Raw genomic sequence first — 19,546 nt, 5'->3', positions numbered from 1 at the left:
GCCCCTCCAAAAAATAATAATAATGAACCGATCTGGAGAGTTGATTGCTTTTGCTTTTGCCATTGTTCTCAATTTCTTCTTACAAATTTCTTTTTTCAACTGCAAACGTTTTTGAATTTAATTCCTCATTTGGCTTAATTTCTACATAAAAAACTAAGTGAGGTCAGGTTTTTGCTTTTGATTTTAATGTTGTTGCTTGTAGTTACTTTTTGCTAATGACATTCAAATACTTTTTGTGAGTTTTCCAATTATTTCTGCAGACAATTACATAAACCATACCTAAGTCAGGTTGATGCTGCTATATTCGAATTGGTCTATTAGAAAAACATAAATTTTAATTTATGAGAAACGCCTACAAAAAAAAAAAAACAAAAACTGATACAAAAAGTTTACGCACATTTATGCAAAATACTCAAGAGTCTGTTTTCTTAAATTGAATATCAAATTGTTGTATCAAAAAACAATTGAAAGAGTCTCTGTAGAAATCTTCGACCAACATTAACCAACTCTCACTTTTACACTGTACTTTTGATACTTACAATTCTCATCACACTCGATTCTCTCGCCAAACAAACATTCATCCATTGCATATCAAAATCATAGATTTGGCTAGATAAATACATAATTTTATGGCCTTAACAGAAGATGAATACAACAAAAGTTTTATTTCGTTGAGCCAAAGTACAAAACTTGTGAATACTCTAAAGAAAAATTTGAGTTTTGGGTGAATCTTAAATATAAATTTAAGAAGATAAACAAAAAAAAAAAAAACCCAAAAAGTTATTAAATAGTTGTTTTTTATATACTCTTACTGACCTTTAATTATAGGGTATATGTACCTATGTATGTAGCTAGAACATACAAATTCGGTAACCTTGAAAATTTGTCTAAGCGATCATTCCACTCTTTGCATACAAAATTCCAACAGAGGCAAATGTTTTTTTCTTCTGTTGTTGCCTCTTTATTATTATGCGTGTAGTTTGAATAAAAATTGTTGCTGCGTTCATTTCTCATTCCACAAAAATAAAAATATAAATATATATATGTACATATGTATTGTGCGTTCATTCTATGAAGAAACTAAGCAATTAATTAACCAAAGAAACTTGCCTGTAAATTGATTGGCAAGCCATATTGAGTGAAGTCGAGTGTGAGATAGAAAGAGAGATAAAGAGACTTGGATGGTCAAAGATTGGTAGCCAAGACATCAAGTCACTTACAAACACTGCGTGGGCTTGGGTCGTGTGTGCGTTTTTACTAGATACTTCAAAAAAAATTAGAAATGCGAAAAAAACAAACTCATCGAACGCAATGGAAAATTAATGAATTTTATTTTTAGAATAGCATAAGAAGGTACGAATATAAGCGATTTTATGTTAGGCTAGAGACAAGTTGCAGAATCATTAACTTTAACTAAATGGAAACTGGTTTTTATGGACATTCTAAAATAAAATATGTATTAAGAAATTTAAAAATCTCAAAATCAAAACCGAAACTTTTGTCAAATAATCTTGAAAGAAAGTTACAAGACTTTAAACTTTAATGCCAAGTTTCATTTTGTTTCCAAAACTTAACCGAGTTTGAAATTTGTAAGCAAAACCTTAAAAAACTTTAGACTTAGAACAATTAAAATATTGCTTCTAAAGAATTGAACTTAATTTAAAAAATTATGTTTAAATTCGCATTCGAATCATTGCTATCACTTTTATTCCTTATATTCCTCATAGCATTTAGTTTTGTAATAAGTAATCATTAAACTTAGCTTCATATAATTATAATTCCCAACTTGTTTTAGAGTTGAAGTCTCGGTATGACAATTTAGAAGGACCAAAAAAGTCTGCCAATGACAGGACTAGAGCCGATGACAGGAAAGAGCCTCTAATGAAGTAACTGAAGTCTGCTTATTCAAAACATTAAAGTACCTAAAACTGAGATAAGATGTAAAATAAAAAATCCATTTCCTAATACCGGCTTAAACTTTAATTTTAGCCTTACAACTTTATTCAATCACTTATTGAATCCAAACTAAAAATTTCATGGAACTTAATGCCAATAGAGATTCGAGCTGAAATAAATTTTGTAACGAGCCATGAAACAATTTTCAACCTGACCAAATTTTTCCACCTAATGGATTTGGCAATGAATCAATAATTTGGGATACAAATTTGGCATCAAATCAATGTAAAAATTTTGCACCATTGTTAATCAAGTCAAACGATTTAAAGCCCTTTGCCATTCGTCCATTTAAAGTGAATGATTTGTAAATTACGAAAACAACACAACATAAAAAATTAGAAAAAAAAGACTCCGAAAAAACAAACAAACGAAGAACGAAAAGGTGGAAGTGATGAGAAAACAAAAACAGAGAGAACAAAAAAGAAAAAAGAACGCAGATAGAACTTCTGGTCGGTTGATGGCGATGCTTGAGCAGGCTAGAAAAAAGACCAATGCAAACCATTAGTAAACCCGTCAAGAAAAAAGCAAAGCCAGTAAAGTCTTGTGGGCAGTGGAGTAGCCAAGAATAAACGTAGGAACAACAGAGCCCACAAAAATGACTTTTCAGCCAGGCCTAACACAGGCAGGCAACCAAAACTAGCAACAGACCAGCCAAGTCAACTGCTTTTTTTGTGTGTCTCTTGATGGCTTGGGTTGCTGCTGCTGCTGCTGCTGCGAACTCATTCAAATTTTGTCTAGCAATTCTTATGGTAAGGGATTTTTTTTTTTGTTGGCCTTACTTTAGCTAAAGGGGTACATTTGTTATGGCTAAAGGTTTGAACAGTTCGAACGAAAAATAACTAAAGCACCAATTCGAAACCTTTAAGTTAAAGGATACAAATAATAGAATTGAGAGATGGAAGCTTTTTATACTTCAAAACTGGTAAATTGTTTCTTAATACTTACAATTCGCAACTGGTTTAAGCGTGTTCAAATAGGAATGAAGACTTTTCGGATCTTTCTTCTGATCTTAACATAGGCACTTCTGATCACTTTCTTTAATCAGCTTCGAATCATTTTAAAGTCATGTTTTAAATAAAGTTTTTTCGAATTGTTCTTCTTACAAATCAGTCTTTTGGCATCCAGAAGAGTCACATGTGTGTCTTCCTTTAATCAAGTGTCAATCAAGGACTCGAAATGGACTCTTCAAAGTGATTTCAAAAACAATCGTTAAAATGCTTGATAGGGATAGAGTATTTGTAACAATCATACATATATCTGAGCTACTCTCAAACTTCTGATCTTCTTCTACCTTATTTTTTTTGGTTGTTGCGTGGACTTTAGCTTCATCTCCAACCATGTTATTGTTATTGTGGATGATGGCGATGGCAACTTGCAAGCAAGTTGTTGAGGGGTTTCAACGATGACTCTTTCTTCTTTGGCCAAATAACTCGTCTTCCCCGTCTCTATGCTTCCGCACGCCATAACGCTCAATGCATACATATGTGTGTGTGTGTGTGTGTATTGTTGTTGTTTGCCTATTCCCCCTCAATCCCAATCACACGCTATCCGGCACACACAAAAAGCTGTTCCTGTTTCTTTTGCAAGTTTTTTACTCGCCGTCGCAGTCGCAGTTTCTGCTGCTGTTGGCGTCGACGTCAACGTTCTTGTCGCCATACTCTTTGCCTATTCTTTCTAGTTTCACCTTGAAAAGTTCATTCACGCCATTTGCCAAACGCAACGACAAAGTCCACGCACACACACTCACACATACACACTCGCACACATATACAATAAACAGAAAATAAAAACCAAAAACAAAAAAGTAAAAAACTTGCACAAAAATAACATAATTTATTTTGACGCAGAGTTTCTTCTTGCACGCAAAAAATACTCACACACAAGCACACTCAAAGTGAAGGCTAGAACTGTTGGGGGAGGGTAAGGACGGGAGTCTGGGGGATAGGTTAGCTGGTTGGTCAACGTTTATAATGCAAATATATACGCATTTTTTTTTGTTGTTCCTGTCTCTCTCTTTCTTTCTCTGTCACTCTCTTTCGACTATTTATGGCTACTTCTTTTATTCGCATTGGTCAAAGTGGGAGTAAAGAAGACCAAATATGTATAAAGTTCTCTGAGAAACATTCGTTGGTAATTCTTGGAAAATTTTTAAATCAAAATAACTCAAGAACTTTTGAATATTTGGCTTTAAGTTTCATCCCAAAAAGGGGTTCAAGAACTATTTTACTTCTTGTAATATTATTTTGATATGTGAAAATAGCAAGCCAAGTAAGTAAGTCATCGCAGCGAACTTTAGATATAGACGGATGGATGGACAGACAGGTAAATATTGTTAGATCAGCCGATATCTCATCTGATTGAAACAGATCAGAAACATGTACATACATATATCAGAAAGTTACTTCAATGTAACTTTTTAGCCTCTTTTTAGCCACTTCTATTCATATCAAACTTCATCAAGGAACTAATCAACCCTTAAGCAGTTTTTGAAAGTTCGAAACTAAAACTGTTTCAGCTGATGTAGTTCATCAATGTTCTCATAGCTTTCTGTATTATCAGCTGATACTTGTCTATATCCATTGCCCTTTGTTTCGCTTAGAGACAAAGTTTAATTGTAAGTTTATTAAAACTTTGAACTCTATAAGCAAAAACATCTGAACTCTTTAGTTACCTTCAATCTACTCACTTCTGATAATACAGATTTCAATATACATATATTGTATTTATTTATATGTGGCTACCACCTACTACCGAAAAAGAAACAATGAATCACCTCAATGTGAACTAGTTTCGTATAAAATATATGTCAAACCGCAAACAAATAACAAACTATCCCTATCCAGCAACAAAACTGATTACGCACAGTCGAGACTTAATAAAAAAAAAAAAAAAGAGAACACAACAACAACATTTTCGCAACACCCCCACGCATCAGCGCAAAAAAAAACTAACAACATTTGCAAAATATAGTTTTTTCTATGCCTACGTTTTTTTTTTTTTTTTTTTGCACACATCAAAACAAATGGCGAAATTCGGTGAAGTTCAAGGTATTTGCCATTAAAAATAATAAAAAAAAGGAAACAAAAAAAAAAAAAAAACTAACTATTGCCGACAGTTGCCCTGCTGAAAATAGATAAGAATTGGCGAGGGGGGTTTCACTATGCGGGGCGAGGAGAGGCACCAATTGACTGGCCTAAGTCAAGAGTGCGTGAGATCAGAAATAGTAAAAGAGAAGCAAGCAAGTGACACAGAGAGAGAGGGGAGAGAGAGAGAGAGAGAGACAAATGAAATTTATATAGTGAACAAAAAATACAAAAAGTTCTAGTTACGACTCTATGATACCTATTTGTGATTTGCTATACATTTTAAATAAAGTCAAGAGGAAGAAAGTTTGGAAGGAAGACTGGACTCTTCACTTAATATATAACTTTTACCTTAACTTACAATCAATCAATCCTTAAACATTTTTTCATCTACATATAACTTTTTAAAAAGATTCTTATTCAATCTACGATACATCAAATATGTCAATCCTAACATTTCTCATGTTTTGTGGCTCCCTAAAGTATGCAATCGCCAATCGAACTCGAAAACTTGCTTTTCGTAAAAAATATAGATTTTTCCTTATTTTGCGTAGATAAATGTTGATTCTCTTAAAAAACGCAAATTGATAACTTGAGATAATTTTGTTAAATTTCTAAAAAATTAATTCTATAACCGATAATAGCATACCTTAGGGGGCATATGTGAAATTTAGTGCATGTATCAAATGTATCCTCGCTACTCCTATGATTTAGGCTTATGCTTAATAATTTGTTTCATCCTGTTCTACCCATTTTAGATACAGGGTACTTAAAAGCTCCAGCCACATGTTTACATTGTTTTTTAGTTTTTGTATTTCGTTTCTATTCATTCTCTTTCTTCCTCTCGTTCTCATTCTGAGCGCTCTCGCAAAAAAACAACAAAATATATTGTATGCCAAAAATTGGGAATCTTATCTGAAGCGATCGTGCGTTCTATTTGACTGACTGACAACTATAACAACAACAACTTGTTGGGCAAACGCACTTTTCATAAGAATGTGTGTGCGTACGTGTGTTTATTGGGTGTGTATGTGTGTGTAAATGTGTGCTTTTGTTGGTCTGGCGAGCAGAGCGTGTGGTCTATTCAACATAATCTATGATGATAATTATGTATTTTTGGTTCTAGGTCTGGGTCTAGCCTAAAACTCTGACAAAGTGTCGTGTGTCGTCGATTTTTTTTTGTCGTTTTTTGCTTTTGCTGAAGTTGTAGTTGTTGTTTTTTTGTATCTGTTGGTTTAATTTTTATCTAATTCTGTTTGACATATATTAAAAACATACAAAAACAGCAAAAACAAGAGACAAAGAAAGGCAAAAACATATTTAATGTTAAATATGGCAACTAGGCATAGGCAGACAGGTCGACATGTGAATAGATAACGCAATAAATTGGGGTAATTGTGGGCAATTAAATGAAATGTGGCTGGTTTTTTTTTTTTTTTTGGGATGATCCAGAGAACGGGGCAAAACAAAAAGAAGAGAAAACACGTTTTGAAACGAAAAATGAAAGTATTTAAAAAATTTTACTACACGCTTTTTAGATTTGCATATTACAGATTAGAAAGAATCTATCAGGGTGGGATTTATTTATACCATATAAAAGAGGTTTAATCCTGATTAACATAGTTCAATCGATTGAGATACATATGGGATAGACATGTATGAAACAAAGGTTTTAAACTGGAACAATATCATGAAGCTGATTACGGATTGATTGAAAGTTTCAATTTAAGATAGTTTATTGTTACAGTAGACTAACTAAAAGGAATTTTAAATAAAAAAGGGAAACAATACGTTTTTTTTTAAATTTTTTATAAGAGATTGGTTAGTCATAACATTCATCTAGAAATCTTGATTCCTTAGCGATAAATCCCTGAGTCTAGTGGGTATTAGGTCTTTTCAGTTAAACGGAATACTTATATTGCTATTAATATTTATATCACTTTTTTTATACCCGCTTAGAACCATGTTTAAGTAATTAAACAACTCGATTACATATTAAGAACTTTCTTTAATATGTAACTTTTTTGTCAAAACTCACGATTAACTAGTAAGACTAAGAGAATGTTTTAAAATAAGTCTTTTACTTTTGGTTTTAGTCCCGATTAGTTGACCTGGGCACTTCTTTATATTTGTGGTGACAAATCCCCGTTAATATGCAACCATTTTTTCTTTTTGGGCGTATTATTTTTACGAATTTCTCAATTCAGTCTAAAAGTGGGCAAGAAAATTTAAATTTAAATTTTATTTTGATTTAATACCCTTGAAAATGTGTCTCATATTTGTAATGCATAAACATAAATTGGAGTATATATTTTCCTTATATATTTTTACACCCTTAATTGAGAAGATATTGACATGCTATATGCAAATTTTCCCAAATTTTCTAAATATTTATAGAAATTATGCTAGTAATATAATTTCAGCTTCCTTTACTAAATTTTTACTCCAAAATTTATCCAAATTTGCTTTTCAAATATGTACTTTGATTATAATTTTAGCTTCTTGAACTAAATTTTTATTCCAAATAGAGTCCAAAGATTCCAAATTTGCTTTTGAAAGGTTTACTTTCATCATAAGTGTAGCGGGTTCTACTGTATAGTAGGGCAAATATCATCACCGTGAAATCTAAAATCGATTTTCATACTCTGTAAATGAGACATGCTTATAAATTATTTGGTTTACGATTTTAAGCACCATTTTCTCAGAAGGGCACTTAGGCTTGTTGGGATACAAATAAGGTAAATTGATTTCATTAAGTCCTAAACGATTGAACTCTTTTTATCAATAGTTTCATTCAAGCATAAAGTCCATCCCTGACTTCCAGTGAGCTATATAAGAAGCTGTCAGATGAGAAAGATTTTGTTTTATTTCAAAGGAAATTGTTCAAAAACCATCTTCTAGGATGGGCACATTTTTAAAACTAGTTGTATTTGTATTTTTTATTCATCTTGCGGAATTTGTAGAAATTGAAACAAAAAATTGGGTAAGAACTAAAATTTTCAATTTCCACATAGGATAATACAACAGAAACTTATTTCAGAATGAAACCATTCCACACGAGGATAAATGTCTTAGATATTGCTTTAATGACCCACGTTCCATATCAAATCATTTGAAACTAATGAAAATATATGCAGAAGATTTTGCCAAATCAAATGGGAAAATTATTGATCTTGGAAAAGAATTGAAAGTTTGTAAAGTTCTACTCAAGCGACAGGTGGACGATTCAATCAAACAAAAGCATGAAGACTCGGAAGCACACAGTTTCTTGCTTAAGGCCATGAATAAGCAAATTGCAGATCTAAATGAACTCTTAAAAGAAAAAGATCGTCAGTTGTTAAATTACAAAAGAAGAATTTAAAAAAATATATAAATTTAGTCAAGTTTTAAGCTGTTTGGGTAATAAAAGTTTAAAGTTAAACAAATTAATGGATTGCAGAGACAAGCTATGCAAGTAATTATCCTTTTAATTTTGCGCCATGAGAGGACAAAAACCCTTTTTTTTACATTTATTTTTCACCTACTTTGATCTGGGTGAAATGTTGTTGTTGTTGTTGTTGAATGAGTAGAGGCTGACCTGAAATTTGTTGGTTATCGCATACGCATCTTCTCAATGATTTAAATATCTCATTTAACGCCAGGACGAGTACACGAGTCCCACATAAGTCTAGAGTCTATAGGGTGGAAAGGTTTAACTGCATTTCGCTTTCACAAACGACCGCAAAAACACTCACACACACACACACACACACATACAAAAGCATACAATAAATTTCAACATGTTTATCCCTTTTCTTTTCTCACAGGCAGCGGCCTGTTTTTGCTATTGGTCCTAGGACTAGTCCTGGTCTTTGTATATACATACATATATCTATCCCATATCCCTTTTGTTTGTGTGTGTGTGTGTTTGTATGCGTGTGTGCCCGCAGCGCTCGAAGTGTGTCAAAAACTTTTTTGGCTATTACTTTCACTACTTAGAGTTAAAGCTATAGGAGTGTTGATTGAGAGTCGGGGGGAGTATGTGAAAGCAGAACTGTAACTGGAACTGTGCCACTATAGACCAACATTTCTTTCACTTTTTTGGGGGGGTGAAATTGTGCTATGTGTGTGTGTGTGTGGGGTGTTTGTATGAGGGTTTGTGTAATGCGACAAATTAACGATGTTCGTAATTAATATGTCACAATTGGCTTACAATTTGCTCAAAATTTGTCATGTTTTGGCCATTATATGAGAGTGCACAAGTTTGATATGAACTAATTAAATGTAAGAAATTTATTATGTAATTTTAGCAAATTATTTGTTGAATATCATGTTTACTTATTTGATTTCCATTACTTAAAGTGTATATTTTTTATATGTGCATTGAAACTTCGATTAAACGAATCTGAAAGAAACCAGAAAATCTATCCATATATATATTGAAAGAAATCTGAAAGAAATTTCGTTGTAAATACTGTTTTTAACTGTTTATATCAAAATTATCATAAAACTGCACTGAAACTGGGTTAAATGTAAAAAAAACCTTTGCTCTGTTGTCACTTTGATATGCTGAGGTTTGGGATAACGAAAGTTGAGTTTTTCGTTATGAGGTTTCGTTCTTTATATCGAAATTTCCCTGTATTAATACATATTTTTATTCCACAGAGGTTCAATATAATATTGTTTCATTTCAATTATCATGTTCAACTCTGTTTCAATCTGCAACTGGAAATTGAAAAGTGCATCCGAAAAGTATGCACTTAAAATTTGTAGTTAGGTTTTCACAGTGGGCCAGCTTCCACAAATAATTTAAATAAAGTGAAAAGAAAGTGTAATTTTATTTCAAAGGACTTAATAAAGACAGTTCATTTATGATGATCAATAACTAATTTAGTTTTAAATGCCTTCCTGCAATTTTAGTCGATTTCCAAAGTCATGTGATTAGTCGGCTCTTGATACTGAGAAAATTTGTGAGAAATTCGTATGTAGAATGAATAAAAGATAAAGATTTTGAAGAAATGTTCCTAAATATATATACTATGCATTTTTTCCGAAAATGGAAAAATCGAATTCAAAGTACTTCTGTGGAGTAGAAACTTATGTTCTGGGTGTTTCTGTGAATCGTAATGTATCTTTTCTTCGAGTTTTTGATACCTTGTTCTTAATTTTGGCATTAACTTCATAACAACAAATGACAAATAATTTCACTAAGAAGGGCTGTGAAGTCTTTCAATAATATCTATATTTAATGCAAAATCCATGTAAAGGCAAGAAAAGCTTAAGATAATGAAAGTAACTAGAAATACGCTTCATGAGAACTACTGCAAACTGTGTACTTTTTCATCAATTAATTTATTGTATTGTTAGTTAATAACTTAGGATTTTGATGGTTGAGAAAGCAAAGAAAAAGCCTATTTAAGATATATTTAAATTGATAAATTGAATTCAAAAATAATGAGGAAATTATTCCAAAATGTTTTGTAGGTGGCATGGAACATTATTTTCAAACTTGATTAATATGAAAAGTATTTTGCAAACTGATTCATTCACTACCTTTAAGCTATTCAGAAAACACATACATACATCTATATACATACATATGTATATTAATATGTAGGTATATTATCTCATTCCTCCGATGCAAAAGCCACTAAAAACTTATCATCTTCAGCGCATATATAAATTTTAATTAGACTCTTCCACACACACACACACACACACACACGCACGCACGCAAAGACAAAATATTTTTGAATTAGGCTTCTTCTCTACACTTTAGCCTTAATTAATTTCTTTGATGCGAGAAGGGCGGTAGTGGTATTGAGCGGTTAGGGGGTAGGGGGGTAGGCCTGATGGTCTAGTGACATTGTGGGAGAAGCTGTTCTTGTACATGATGAATTGATTTTGCACAGTTTTATGTACACTAGAGACCAAGTTAAAATGAAAGTGTAAGTGAGAGAGAGAGTGAGAGAGAGATAGAGAGAGAAGAAGATTGTGGCAACTGAAAGTGAAAGTTTTCTACAAGTGCAAAAGCGCAGCACGAAAAGTATCTTACAGATACACAAGAGAAATTGTAGGCTGCTGCCTGAAGCTGGTGGGGTTAGTGACGGTGAACGGGCGCAGGATGGGGGAGGGATGTGCTGGAGAAGGTGGGGGGACAAACTGTTGTCAAAGTAACGAGTGCGCTGTCAGTCTGTCAGCCACACCTACCCCACCGTACCCCCAACGCAACTCTTAGTGTACGCCCACGCCCACGCCTACGAGTAGGCCTACCTACCGCCCTTCTTGCTCTTTTGCTTCTTCATGGTGTTTCGTCTTCTTCTTGTTTTTGCTGTCAGAAGTAAGTAAACTAAAAAGACAAAAGCCTCGCCTAAAAGTGTGCTACACATAAACGGGAAAACAGGACGAAAGTATATAAGGACCTGCTGCTACTGCCTCTGCTTCTTCTTCATCATCTACTTCGTATTCTACTTGTTTAGCTTATGCTGCGTCTTCATCTTTTAGGTTTTTCTTCTTTTCTTTCCTTTTTTTTTTGCACGTTGCCCCTGACAACGTTGCGGACTTGGCCACGAGCTTCGGCTCAGCCAAGTGCAACAACAGCAACAGCAGCAGCAGCGGCAGCAACATTGACAAAAGGTTTGGCATTTTGGGGTTGCCATACGCACGCAACATTCCCATCTTCTGCCCCACTCCCTCCCTCTTTCTCACACTCACTGTCTCTCTTTCTTTCCTTGTTTTGCTATCTCTTTCTCTGCCTCTCAGTGTCCATGTAAACGAAAAGTTGGGCCGCATTTTATTGGAAAATTCGAATGTCAGTTGTAATAGCTTTGGCATATAAATCAATAAAATGATTGTACGCACCTTTGCGCCTTTACTTTTTTCCCTGCTGTTTTTCCTTTCCATTTTTGGTATATTCTGTTTTGTTTTTTTTTTTTGAATCGTTTTCTTGCAGCTTCTGGCTATGTGGGCACTTGTAGCCGCTGCTGGCGGCCCATTTCACTTGCTATTTTTCCACAACTCCTTGTTCCTTGTTGTTGCAATGTTGTTGCCACACAGACGTACACACACACACACACACACCCGTACACCCATACACCCACACACATTTATCTATATAGTAACAAGAGTAAAGTTTGAGGGGAAACCAAGTAACGATGGGCTGACTGACAAAATATGCGAGGGTGGCTTAAGAATAGATTGTATATGCAGAGAAGAAGAGTAAGTGATTAGTATGCAAATGCAAAATTTGTCACAATTGATTGATGTGTAACGAGTGTCAAGAAAAAATGAAAATATAACATCATCAAAAACCATTAAAAAATACATTTAAATTTATTTCAACAAAAAGTTTTGTTCTACAAATTGAAAGCAATTATTAAATTAACGTTTAGCAATGTTTGGGAAATAAAAAAATTACCGGTGAAATATTTAAGATTTTCTGCCAGAGTTGTGAGATTTTGCTTTTTCGTCTTGTAATTCCCAAGTAGTTTAAGCGTTCAAGTCAATGGCGAAACTGTGCTGTGGATTTGAAGAACTTTAATCACTAAAATGTGGAAAAATGAATCACGTTTTGAAACATATTTTATCCATAAGCAGTGGAAGAGGCAGCGATTGAAGTGAACCATAAACCTGACAAGACTTATGAGGACACCCTGTCATTCCTTTAAGTCTCCTGTCTTAAGTTGTAAAGTTATGGAATCTGAAGACAGACAAAATGATCATAGAAGGCCCTATTGCCGGATCACCCGTTTACGACTAAATACAATCAGGTTTCGAGATTCCTAGATTTGTGAAATACCTTAATTTAGCCTTCACTGATATGCAGCAAGCAGTGTCTGGCTTAACGGTCAGTTGATCAAGTTTAAAAGTCGCTTTGCACACAGTACAGATCTTCGATAAAAGCTGAAATAGCCCAGAGTAACGTCCTATGGCCACTACTCTGCTTCAGTATCGACCTAGAGCTACTACTCTACTTCATTTGCACAGCAGACCTATCCTGAAGGCCATTCTTGCCATTGAGCTCAAAATGTCACTCTTAGGTAATGAGTGGAGCTTTAAAACTCTGGGAGTTTGCTGCAAGCGATAGAATTTAAAAATCTAGTCTCAGATTATCAATTCTTGCTTCAAACTAACTAGACCTATCGATTCAGTTCGAAGTGGTATCTTTATACCAACCTGTAGAGTCCAAGTATCTCAACATCTCACTTGCCAAACGAGCAACTTTCGGACCCCATGTAGAAGCAACAGTAGGAAAATGTGGCATTCGAATGCAACAACTGCATTGGTTTATCAACAGAGATAGTAAACATGTCACTTTTGGTCAAGATCAGTCTATATTAACTGAATAACTCAAATGCGCACCAGCAGATATGGTAATCGACTTAATTGGACATCTACTCTCTTACTTTTAGTCAGGCTTTTGAAGTGTTTAAAGAGAATGAGTTTCGTCAAAACGCTAGGCGATACATTTTATTCGCCCTCTTTGTTAGCTTTCGTTCTCTTAGGATGAATTTTCTTTCCTTCATTATGAAAAGTTTTAAATCAGTTGAAAGCAACCAATTATTTTCCAGCCTATAGCGTACTTTAAGAAGAGCAGTTTCTTAATTTACAGTGCTTGATCCATCTATGCTTAAAATATACATTAGTGTTGAAGTACAATTCTACTACTAAATAAAAGAAGTTAAAGTCATTCTCACCCTCTCTGTTTAAAAACTGAGGGCTTAAAGCAACGAAAGGCTTCAAACTCTGACCAACCCAAAAATCAAGTTAAAAGAAACACTTTTGCCTTTAAATAAATATTTTCTAATATGAAATTCTTCATAGTTTTACTATACCAAAACGTCATGTAAGGTAGCAAATTCAGAGAATTTGCAGAATTTTTCACACAATTTTTATTATCCTTAAATTGTTGCAAACTTTTGCAGCCAACCTCATGGCTTCAGGTGCGTCTACTGCTTGTTGCCGTTGTTGGTGCTGCTGTTCCCGTTGCCATTTGGCCACACAAGTTGGGCCATTTTGCTGACTGTTGATGATGATAATGGGCTTGGGTATTTTTTTTCTCCTTCACATTTTTTTGTGCTTGCCTTCTGCTGCTGGTGGTTAGAGAATGTGTTTTTTTTGGGGTGAGGCGGGGCAGATGGGTTGGTCTCTACCCAACCAAGCGACCAACCAACCAACAAATATAAAACCAAGCAAGCAAACTTTGTCCCCATCCTGGCCAGCCATGAGTATGAGAACGAGGACGATGTCGTAACGTAGTTAGGATGGGTATAAATTTTTACTCATTTTTGATTTATGGCAGGGCAAATAAATTGTCGACTTGACTTTTGGGTATATTGAAAATGCATTCTCCACAAAAACACACGACAGAGGAAAAAAAAAAAAAGGAGAAACAGAAGCAGAAAAGTGGCAAGTTTTAGCTTTAAAGGCAATGCTCGAGGAATCGAAGCAATATTGTTAATGATTATGGGCCAGGAGTTGAGTTGAGTTGAGTTGAGTTGAGTTGTGTTGAGTTAAGTTAAGTTAAGCAGGCAACAGCTGTAAAGTTGTTGCCAAAAACATTAAGAAACGCAAGCACCTGAGGTACACACACACACACACACATGCACGCACAAGAGGTAAGAAAAGGATGGGTAGAAAATGGTGTTGTTGTTGCTGCTGTTACTGCTGCCTTTTGGCCATTAAAAGTTTTTTTTTACAATGCAGACACACGCACTTTTACTTTGCTTTTTCTTCCAAGAGGGTTGCTTACCTGGGCCAAAAAGAAAAGAAAAAAACGAAAAAAGAAGGAAAACACAATTTTTTAGGCACACTTTAGTGCGGTCTCCTGGCCAACAGTGCGCATACTTGATATCCTCCCACCCTCCTCCTCTTCTCATCTATCTTACTCCCCAAAAACACTTCTTGCTCTATTCGTCTCTCTGTCTCACCCTATTCATGATGAAAGACCACAACACATGCGAACTTAAGTTAACTTCACTTTCTTTCCTCTCCGTCTTCTACATCTTATTTATTTGTATGTTTTTTGTTCTTCCTGGCTCTTTTTTTTTTTTTTTGGCAAATTTACAACAAGTAGGCCAAGTGAAGGAGCACTTGAAATTTATTTCTTGACTCTGTTTGTGTGAGTGCAATTTAAGTTTCTTTAAAGTGCCCAAAATGGCCAAAAGTGGGGCATAAATATCAGCATAAGCATAAGCTTCTTCCTTTTTTTTGTTGTTAGTCTGACTTTGTCTGAAGATTTGCCATTTGAAATAAAATGGCCCCAATGGCGGAATTTGTCTTAAGACACAAGACATTTTTATACTCTTACTTAGAGGTTATTTTTGATGATGGAGAATAAAGTTATAGAAAAGATTCTTATCAATTTTTATTTTTATGTATCTACATATATAAGTCCTAGATCCTAGATCCATTTTATAGCGGCAGTTTGAGGTTTGAGTGGGAACATTTGTTTATGAAAGGCTTTGATGAGCATTCTCTTCACTTCACACATGAAGTTAGTTAGTCAATTAAATAGTTATTGATATTACATCAACTTTTGCAAATTTTAAATACCTTAATTTTACTGTAAAAATCCAAATTTATTCAGTTTAAACGTATTGGAAATGCATTAACGAACAAAAGCTTTCAAATATAAATTCAATTTTAGTTGAATACTCTGAAAATAAGATATATAGGAAAAAATCCACTTGAAAAAGTGAGTGTTAATAATATTTTATTCATTTTATTCACCAACTTTGAAAATAAATCATTTAAGTCATCAAATGGTTAAAATATTTACCTAAAAATTGTTTTATTTTTCATGTCTTTGGACTATGTTTAATGGTTTTACTTCATAGGTCATGAAAATATACACTTAAGTTATATTAAATTGTATGTGCCACCTTAAATGTTATACTTATGTGCCCTTTATCTGTTAGTAATCGTTTTTATTTGGTTTTGTGGGTTACTTTTTTTTGTTTTTGACGGGAGGTAACACCTCATTAAAGTTACATAGAAGATTCACATATAACTAACGAGCCATTCACTCAAACCTGCATAAGGGCACGCGTTACCCCATGCCTCGACACACGCACCATCTCCCCCCTTCCACACACACACACACAGCCACACATACCTTCTCCCATTGAATGAAAGAGGGAGAAAAAATACACATCCAGATTGCCACAGGGACTCACAGACGACGCCTGGCCTGACATTGCTGTGACAGCAAAGATAACGCAACAGCTCCAACTCCAACTCCGATTCTAATTCCAAATTCAGCTCCAACAAATGTCAATGCATGTGTTGTGGCTAACAAACGAAATGACCAGCAGCAGCAGTAGCAGTAGCAATGGCAATAGAATGAGGACTAAGGATAGGACTAGAACCACCAACCAGGAGGACATTCAAACTGACCGTGTGATCTATGCCTATCTGATGTATTTTAATGGTGCTCACATATATTTTTCATTATTGCTGGCTCTACATTCTCCATCCACCAAAACAATAACGGACAAAAACAAAAATCAAGAATTAAAGCTAATATCAACGCTGTGTTACCCTGTATAACATAGAGAAATCTGATATATAGCTAGGAATCGTTTCTCGAGATTCAAAATGAATTGCAGGAGCCCTGGAACCAAGTGCAAATTGGTCCAAAGATTTTAAAGATCCCAATTTATTATCTTCTTAAACTTTCTCCTTTTTTGTTCGTATTTTTTTCTTCACTTCGATCTCATTTTACAACACTTCAACTGACAATAACTTCTTTACTTGAGTTGCGCATCACAACTCGTGATTATATTGATAAAGAAGTCTCTTACTTTGATGTGATTTTACAACTTTGTGTTCGTGGCCATTGATTCTGCTTGAAAACTCTTTATTTTATTAAGAAATTAGTCTCGCTCTCTCTTTCTCACTTTGAAGTTATTTTCCAACACTTTAACTAACAATAAGACTGCAAATTCCCTGCACTTGATAGCGTTTTACAACACTTTCTGACTTTGATCAATTTTTTACCTTGTGCTTTTTAATTTTCAAATGGTTTACCATGAATATATTCGAGTAATTGCAGCAGTTAAATATGTCTCATATTTGAATACATCAATTAGATCAAAATTAAGCATTTACTTGGCATTACTCGATAATCTGTTTGTGTTGTAATCGTAAAAATTCATTCTCGTAGCATATATATTTATGTCTACAACAAAATAATTATAACTAACTGCCAATGCCTGACCCTAAACCTTTGCTTCCCGAGAAGAGATTTATAGATCCTTATAAGAAAATGCTTTTTGGAATTCGAGCAGATGCAACTTATATTGACATAGGGTAACAACGATATATACCTATGTATAGCTAGTCTATATTCCTGCTTTCCCTTTTGCACCTTTGCCGAACACCCTCTCTCTCCTTTTACTCTCCACAAAATATTACGTATACGCAATGACTCTCTGCCGCCTCCTACACACACACAATTTTTTTTTCCAGTCGGAAAAAAAACTGAAATTTATATTCTATACACCAGAGGCCGCGAAATTTTTACTCTTTGCTGTGCGACAAATGCGACGGCTGCATCCCATATAGAATACATAGATGAGGCCACCCACAGGGGCAGATCCAAAAGCAACCAAAAACCACACCAACTCAAAAAGCAACAAAATATACAAAGTTCAGGCTCACTTCCATTCAAATTTGTCGCCCTTTATCCTCACATGCTGCGGGGTTTTATATTCTGGATGCCGTTGTGGAATGAGAGAAAGAGAAAGAAAGAGAGGACAGAGGGATATTTTTTATGGCCCGTTGAGATTGCAATTCCAAAATCGATAAATTGCAATTAATTTAATGGTCACAACAACGACATATCGAAAGACATAAAAAAAGCATGCCGAAATGCGTGTATATACATATTTCCATATAAATCACAAATACTGCAGTCGAAATAAAACGGGAAACTCATATGTAAGAAAACAAGTTAAAAGGAAGGTAAACGAGACCAAAACAAAAGAGAAAAAGGACGAAATTCTAGTCACTTAATGCAAAAATATGCCAAGAAATTGTAATTTATTAAGGGGCCAGCAGTCACTTAATTAGCCCTAAAATTAGTTAAAAGCCTGTGGAATCCACAGAGCATAAGAAAGATTTTCCAAATTTCCAAGGAAACCACCACCAACAACAACAACAACAACCACAATAAATATAAAAAAACGGTAAAGATAAATGGCTAAAGCCCAAAACAAAGAAACAACAAAAGAGTAAAGGAATCTTAGTCAAGGATTTTGTCGAAAAAAGGGTCAACAAAAAGTCAAAGATCAAAAATATTTTTATAAGCATTTATTTAATTTACGAAAATTAACTAAGAAATGAAATAAAACCGAAAACGTTATGAACTTTTTAAAGTTTAGGTAAGGACATGGCCGAATTATGTATTTAAATGCCAAAAATAACAAGAAGCGGATTATCCTTGGCCAATTGTATGCCCTTTGGTTATCAAGTGGTCAATATAACTGTACAAATTACCTGCAAAAGCTTTTAAGCTTAGAAAAGTAATAGCCAGATCGCTTTACCACTTTGGCTTTGGTCAATTTGCTTATTAATTTTCCTTATGACTAATTAGCATTAAAGACATTATTTATTTATGACCATTCAAATTCAAATGAAAATCAATATCTGGCTACTATAGAAAATAACTCCTTATAAATGATAGTTTTCTCATTACCTTTCGCTTTAAACTATTAAGTACCTACACTTTGATTTTGAACTACAACTTTTTTGGTACTTCATCTCTAAATTATGGTATATTACACTTAAAGAGCCCTTGGTTTTAAGTATCAATTTAGGTACAAGTTTTAGTTGTATGTACTTATTTAGTAAATTCCTAAGGAAAATTACAATAGAGCTTAATCTATAAAGTAATTATTTAAATGGATTATTATAGGAATTTTACAGGAATTTATTATATAAAAAGGATTTTGGGAAATTTTTAGCTACAATTCGAGATGTTTCTTTAAAAATTTACCTAATCTAGCAATTCGCAAAAGGTAAAATTAATTGATCTCTTTTTTTTTTTTTTTAAAATTTAGAATTAATATTTCAATTTATTTAAAAATTTTCCATTGCATTTGCTGATATTTTCATTTAATCGGTAATGGAAATGCTTTTGTGTAAATTTTTAATTAAACTGCTTTCGCTTTGTGATGAAGCATATTTTAAATGCAGCAATGAAAAGCAATTTTCCATTGAGCCTTGGCATAGGCACATGCGCGCATTTGCATAATTTCCACCCTCGGCCGAGATTCAGTTTCATATTAGCTGGTGTTGTTGTTGTTGCTGTAGCTGTTCCTGCTGCTGGCTGGGATTGCTGATTAGGTGCTCCTACCACCCCATTCCAAACGCAACTTTTCCGCCTCCATTTTCATTCTCATCTGGTCTTATTGTGTGGTCGGTCCAGCAGCAGGCAGCATTTAATTACCACCCAACAAAAAGTTTAAGGGCAGCAACAAAAACAGGTTAAAGCGCCGAAGGAGCGGATGTGAGGATGTGAGGAT

At 34.2% G+C, this 19,546-nt stretch overlaps 1 long non-coding RNA gene across 1 annotated transcript; it reads left to right on the top strand.

Moving 5' to 3' along the window:
• Positions 1-7,755: 7,755 nt before the first annotated feature.
• LOC137581524 (uncharacterized) lies at positions 7,756-8,365 on the top strand. The gene is made up of 3 exons (XR_011033178.1): positions 7,756-7,777; positions 7,839-8,022; positions 8,080-8,365. It is a non-coding gene; the product is annotated as an uncharacterized lncRNA (long non-coding RNA).
• Positions 8,366-19,546: the final 11,181 nt, after the last annotated feature.

Source organism: Drosophila tropicalis, unplaced genomic scaffold (genome assembly GCF_018151085.1).
Source record: "Drosophila tropicalis isolate 14030-0801.00 unplaced genomic scaffold, ASM1815108v1 contig_845, whole genome shotgun sequence".
NCBI lineage: Eukaryota > Metazoa > Arthropoda > Insecta > Diptera > Drosophilidae > Drosophila > Drosophila tropicalis.
This window is presented reverse-complemented; position numbering and strand designations above follow the sequence as displayed.